At 54.0% G+C, this 6,424-nt stretch overlaps 1 protein-coding gene across 2 annotated transcripts in view; it reads left to right on the top strand.

Moving 5' to 3' along the window:
• Positions 1-2,745: 2,745 nt before the first annotated feature.
• LOC105485776 (G protein subunit gamma 7) overlaps positions 2,746-6,424 on the top strand; it is a 211,632-nt gene continuing 207,953 nt past the window's right edge. For both annotated transcript variants that reach the window (XM_024793972.2, XM_071086713.1), the window contains exon 1: positions 2,746-2,812. The gene's annotated coding sequence lies outside the window, so the exon portion shown is untranslated. The remainder of the gene's footprint in view (positions 2,813-6,424) is intronic.

The raw sequence follows: 6,424 nt of genomic DNA, 5'->3' as shown, positions 1-6,424 counted from the left end.
TGATCCGCCCGCCTCGTCCTCCGCAAGTGTTGCAATTACAGGCGTGAGCCACTGCGTCTGGGTGGGTGCCTGCAATCCCAGTATTTTGGGAGGCCGAGATGGGTGGATCATGAGGTCCAGAGATCGAGATCATCCTGGCTAACATGGTGAAACCCCGTCTGTACTAAAAAATACAAAAAATTAGTTGAGTGTGGTGGGACGTGCCTGTAGTCCCAGCTACTCAGGAGGCTGAGGCAGGAGAATCACTTGAACCCGGGAGGCGGAGGTTGTGGTGAGTCGAGGTCACGTCATTGCACGCCAGCCTGGGCAACAAGAGTGAAACTCCATCTCTCTCTCTCTCTCTCTCTCTCTCTCACACACACACACACACACACACACACACACACACACACACACACACATTTTATTAAATAGAGATGAAGCCTCGCTATGTTGCCCAGGCTGGTCTCGAACTCCTGCCCTCAAGGAATTCTCCTGCCTTGGCTTCCCAAAGTGTTGGGATTATATTTTGAAATATACAATACATTGTTGCTAACTACAGTCACCCTATTCTGCTATCAAACATTAGAATGTATTCCTTCTGTCTAACTGAATGTTTGTACTCATTAACTCACGTCTTTTCATTTACCCCCACTCAACCTACACAACCTTCCAGCCTCTGATATTGATCATTCTACTCTCTACCTCCATGAGATCAACTCTCTGGCTCCCACATATCAGTGACAACACGCCGTATTTGTCTTTCTGTGTCTGGTTTATTTCACTTTTTCACTTAATATTGACCTCCGGTCCCATCCATTTTGCTGCAAATGACATTTTATTCTTTGGTATGGCGAAATCATATTCCATTGTGTATTTAACACTTTCTTTCTTTCTTTCTTTTTTTTAAAGACAGGGTCTCACTCTGTCGCCCAGGCTGGAGTGCAGTGGCATGATCATAGCTCACTGCAGCTTCAACCTCCCAGGCTCAAGCGATCCTCCTGCTTTTGCCTCCGAAGTAGCTGGGACTACTGGTGTGCGCCGCCAGCCCCGGCTAATATTTTAATTTTTTTGTAGAGTTGGGGTCTCACTATGTTGCCAGGCTGGTCTTGAACTCCTGGGCTCAAGCGATCTTCCCGCTTCAGCCTCCTGAAGTGCTAGGAATACAGCTGTGAGCTACTGTGCCCTGCTCAAGTTCTATTTAAACAGTCATTCCTCTTGGGGAATGCCAGTGGGGAGAGCCTGGAGGAGGGCAAGCAGGGAGATGGAGGTTTCTCTGTGTCCTGCAGGGCAGGCCACTGGAGCCCGGAGGATGAGCAGGGAGGTTCCTGCAGGGATGACTGGAACCCTGGGGAGGTTTATCTTGGATTTTGGCCAGCAGCTCCAATCACAGGGCTCAGGTGGGGCAGCAAGGACACAGTGTCAGTGCTGGACGAGGTCCCTGAGGTCACAGAATATGGTGGCTCCATCTTCCTTCCAGGGCTGTGTGCTTCTTTTGGAGAAATACAAAGTGTTTCCCGATATCCCCAAGGGAGCTTATGAAAAATGAAGATTCCAGGCCTCTAATCCCAGCATTTTGGGAGGCGGAGGCAGGAGAATCACTTGAGCGCAGGAGTTCAAGACCAGCTTGGGCAACATAGCAAGACCCCATCTCTAACAAAAACATTAGCCAGGACCAGGCACGGTGGCTCACGCCTGTAATCCCAGCACTTTGGGAGGCCAAGGCCGGTGGATCACCTGAGGTCAGGAGTTCAAGACCAGCCTGGCCAACATGGTGAAACTCCATCTCTACTAATAATACAAAAATTAGCCGGGCGTGGTGGTGGGTGCCTGTAGTCCCAGCTACTCGGGAAGCTGAGACAGAAGAATCACTTGAACCTGAGAGATGGAGGTTGCAGTGAGCCGAGATCGTGCCACTGCACTCTAGCCTGGGCAACAAAGCAAGACTCCATCTCAAAAAAAAAAAAAAAAAAAAAAGCCGAGTGTGGTGGTGCGTGCCTGTGGCCCCAGCTACCTGGGAGGCTGAGGTGGAAGGACCACTTGAGCCCGGGACTTCAAAGCTACAGTGAGCTATGTCTGCACCACTGCACTCCAGCCAGGGCAATTGAGTGGGACCCTGTCTCAAAAACAAAACAAAAGCAAAACAAAAGACAGATTGCAGGGTCCAGTTCCCTATAGGATTCTGGTTCATTCCGTCTGGGTTGGGGCCCAGGAATTTGTGAATCCAGGGCCACGAGTTAGGAAACTGAGAAACCTTGGAAATGATGAGACAGGCTTGGGCAAGTGATCTTAGGGGGCAAGTGACCTTAGGTTTCACCTCTCTGAGACCCAGTTTCCACCTCTGTAAAATGCGGATAGTAATCTCGCCTTCTGGCCTTATGCAGCGGGTTCCACGAAAGGGAGCCTATATTCAAGAAAGCGGCATAGCAGTTACGATCACCGACATTCTTCCTCCTCAAATGAACCCCTGGAGCTGGCATGCAGGATTCGAACCCGCTCTCCTAGCGCGGGATTCGAACTCGCGAAACGCCTCGCGCCTTCCTGACGTCACGAAGTCACCCCTGGAAAGCCGCTCCTCGCCCCGCCCCCGGCCCCGCCCGCTCCCGGAGCCCCGCCCCGCTCTCCTGGGCGCAGCCTACCCCGCTGCCTGCCCCGCGCCCCGCCCCCGCTCCGGCCTCCCGCCGCCGGGGCTCGCGATTGGTCGTGCCGGGACGCCAGGGCCCGCCCCCCGAGTGTCGGCCCCGCCCCCGCAGAGGGGAGCGAGCGCTCGCGGGCCGGGGCGGCGGGTTCGGCTGCGCGGCGGGGCTGAGGCGGCCGCGGGGCCCGAGCGCAGGTAAGGGCGCCCGCGTTTCGGGCCAGGGGAAGTGAGGGCGCGGCCGGCGTCCCGGAGAGGGGACTGGGACGGCTCCGAAATGACTGCGGACCGAGTTGGGGGTCGGAGTTGGCTGAGGAGGGGGGCTGGGGCTGGGGACCCGGGCTGCAATTGGAGGCTGGGATTGGAATTGGGGATGGGGCTGCGCTTGGGGGTCGGAGTTAGCTGGGGAGGGCCTGGGGCTGCACTTGGGGTTCAGGGCTAGCTGGGGAGGGGGCGGGAGTTGTAGGTCGAGGTTAACTGGGGACGGGGCAGGAGGTGCAGATGGAGGTTAACTGGGGAAGGGTTGGGTCCGGGCACTGGGACTCCACTGGGGATCACGGCTAGCTGGAGAGGAGGCTGGAGTTGCAGGTTCAGGTTCGCTGGGGAGGGGGCTGGAGGTGGGATTGGAGGTCTAAATTAGCTGGGGAGGGGGCTGAGCGTGAGATGGGGGTCTGAGTTAGCTGGGGAGAGGGCCGGAGTTGCAGGTCCAGCTCAGCTGGAGAGGAGGCTGTAAGTGGAACTGGAGGTCTGAGTTAGCTGAGGAGGGGCCTGGGGGTGAGACTGGACGTTTGAGTTATCTGGGGAGGGAGCTGGAGTGGCAGGTCGAGGTTATCTGGGGATGGGGCTTGGAGTAGGATTGGAGGTCTGAGTTATCTGGGGAGGAGTTTGGAGTGGCAGGTCGAGGTTAGCTAGGAAGGGGCTGGTGGTGGAATTGGAGGTCTTGAGTTTGCTGGGGAGGGGGCTAGAGTCGCAGGTCGAGGTTAGCTGCGGAGGGGGCTTGGAGTGGGGTTGGAGGTCCGAGTTAGCTGGGGAGGGGGCTGGAATGGTAGGTCGAGGGGCTGGAGGTGGAATTGGAAATCTGAGTTAGTTGGGGAGGGCGCTGGAGGTGTAGCTGGGGATTGAGATTAGCTGGAGAGGGGAACAGGGGTTGAGTCAAGGGTCAGCTTATTTGAAGAGGGAGCTGGGAGTGGGGTTGAGGTTTGCAGGGAGCTGGGGAGGGGGCTGGGGATGAAGTTTGAAGTGGGTTTGTTGGAGAGGGGGCTGCAGAGGGAATTAGAGGTGGAGGTTGTCTGGGGAGAGGACTGAGGAATGGGGTTGGTGAAGATGGAGGGCGGTGATTGACGGCCCAGGGGTTAGGCTTAGCTGAAAAGGAGCAGAAGAACAAAGTTGGGGTGAGCCAGAGAGTGGCTGGAGCATACAGGTGGGGGGCCAGGCTTGTTCCAGAAGGGGTCTGGGGGCTTTCAGGGGGAAATGGGGAGCTTGTGAGTGCGTGGGGTGGAGGGGGGTTCAGGGAGAAGGAAGTTAGGGTGAGGTAGTGAGAAAGGCGGTGGGAGTAAGGTCCCAGGCTGGAGATAACCTGGGGGCAGGTGTTTTGCTAGACATTAACTAATTAGGAGGAAAACGGGGTATGGGGAGGTGTCTCAGGTAGGATCCAGTTAAAAGCAATTTGGAGAGGACTCACCCCTCTACTTTTGGGGGAGATGTTAATTGTTTGCTCTAGAACCGGGCACGGAGCACAACCCCCCTGGGAACAGTGAGCTGAAGGAGACGGGAGTTTGGAATACTTTTTGAGGTTTATTTCTAGGATATAGGGTGCCAAGGAGAACGCTTCAGGAAGGAGAAAGGCTCCTGTCGGTGACTGAATTTTTCAGGAACTAAAGTGGGAGTTTTTGGGACGGTGATATTGAGCGACGTGGGTGGTACTTTATTTTTCCTGGGGAGCGGGGGTTGCTAGGGGCTGGGAGGTGGGCGGTGGAAGACAAGCTTGATGAACAGAGGCAGCGGATTCCCAGCTAAGCGTCTTCACACGGTTGCTAGGTGTCAGCGAGGCAAATGCCAAGTTCACAAACTTGTTCCCATCGTGGGATGCTGCGATCTTGCCCTGAGGGAGAGTCGGGGGCCTCTGGGAGGTGCGCCTGTGTGTTCCCACCCGGCCTCTCGCTGCTGGGCTGTATCGTCTTTTGGAGGTGGTGTTGACTCCCCTGCAAAGCGGGAATAATAAAAACGGTAGCATGTGCCTCTCAGGGTCGAATTACGGGGTGTATGCGTGGAATATTTCCTAGCAGGTAGCCAGGGTACCTGAAGCATGGAGAATAATGTACTCAATCCAGTTTTTTTCTTGGGTGCGTTTGGAGGTAGAGGAGTGGGATGCCTGAGTTGTCACAGAGGAGAGGAAAGGAAGTGACTGGAACTTGACTCTAGTCCTGCAACCTTAGGGGCATACATCAGGGTCACCCCCAGAAGCTTTCAAAAATAATCTGCATGGGTGGTTGTGGTGGCACATGCCTGTAATCCCCACGCTTTGGGAGGCTGAGGTGGGTAGATCACCTGAGGTCAGGAGTTCGAGACCAGCCTGGCCAATAGAGTGAAAACCTGTCTCTACTAAAAATAGAAAATTTAGCTGGGCATGGTGGTGGTTGCCTGTAATCCCAGCTACTTGGGAGGCTGAAGCAGGAGAATGGCTTGAACCCAGAAGGTGGAGGTTGTAGTGAGCCGAGATCGTGCCACTGCACTCCAGCCTGGGCAACCGAGAGAGACTCTGTCCCAAAAAAAAAAAAAAAAAAAAAAAAAAAGAATCTCCAACAGCAAGAAAAATATTTCTTATTATTATTATTATTACTATTATTTTGAGATGGAGTTTCAAATATGGAGCCTGTCTCCATATTATTAAAAGTGAGTAAAAAACTGAAAAGAAAGATGACTTTGTCCACACCTGGTGGCAGGAGATACTCAAGGCTCGTTAAGTAACAAATGCACCTGTTTAAGAGAAGGCTGCCTGGGTCATTCTGATTTAAGGGTGCCCCGTAAGGAACCACATCCAGCTGTGATTATACGCTCGAAATGTTGAGTTTACAACTTCAGTGTATGGGGTGCGTTTGGTCTCTCTCTCCCAGTGCTGTGGACATTTGGGGTCTGATCGTTCTCTGGGGTGAGGCCTTCTGGGCACTGCGGGGTGCTGAGCAGCGTCTCTGGCCTCCACCCACTCCACACCAGGAGCTCCCTGCATCGTGACAACCACAGATGTCTCCAGACATCACCCAGTGTCCTGTAGGGACAGAGACACTCCAGTGTGGAACCCTTGTTATAGACAAAACTGATTTATTTTCTCCTTTAACGACCTCATCTCCCCTTTGATGTGCATGAAGTGGGGCCATTCAGAATTGGGGATTGTTTTTAAGTCATTTAGTGCTATCGTATTGAGAGGGGAGAACTAAGGTCTCACTGCTTTTAGAAAACACTAGAGGCCGGGCGCGGTGGCTCAAGCCTGTAATCCCAGCACTTTGGGAGGCCGAGACGGGTGGATCACGAGGTCAGGAGATCGAGACCATCCTGGGTAACACAGTGAAACCCCGTCTCTACTAAAAAATACAAAAACTTAGCCGGGCGAGGTGGCGGGCACCTGTAATCCCAGCTACTCGGGAGGCTGAGGCAGGAGAATGGCGTGAACCCGGGAGGCGGAGCTTGCAGTGAGCTGAGATCCGGCCACTGCACTCCAGCCTGGGTGACAGAGCGAGACTCCGTCTCAAAAAAAAAAAAAAAAAAAAAAAAAAAAAGAAAACACTAGAAATGCCTACTTATGGCCGGGCGCAG

This window comes from Macaca nemestrina, chromosome 20 (assembly GCF_043159975.1).
Source record: "Macaca nemestrina isolate mMacNem1 chromosome 20, mMacNem.hap1, whole genome shotgun sequence".
NCBI classification, from domain to species: Eukaryota; Metazoa; Chordata; class Mammalia; order Primates; family Cercopithecidae; genus Macaca; species Macaca nemestrina.
This window is presented reverse-complemented; position numbering and strand designations above follow the sequence as displayed.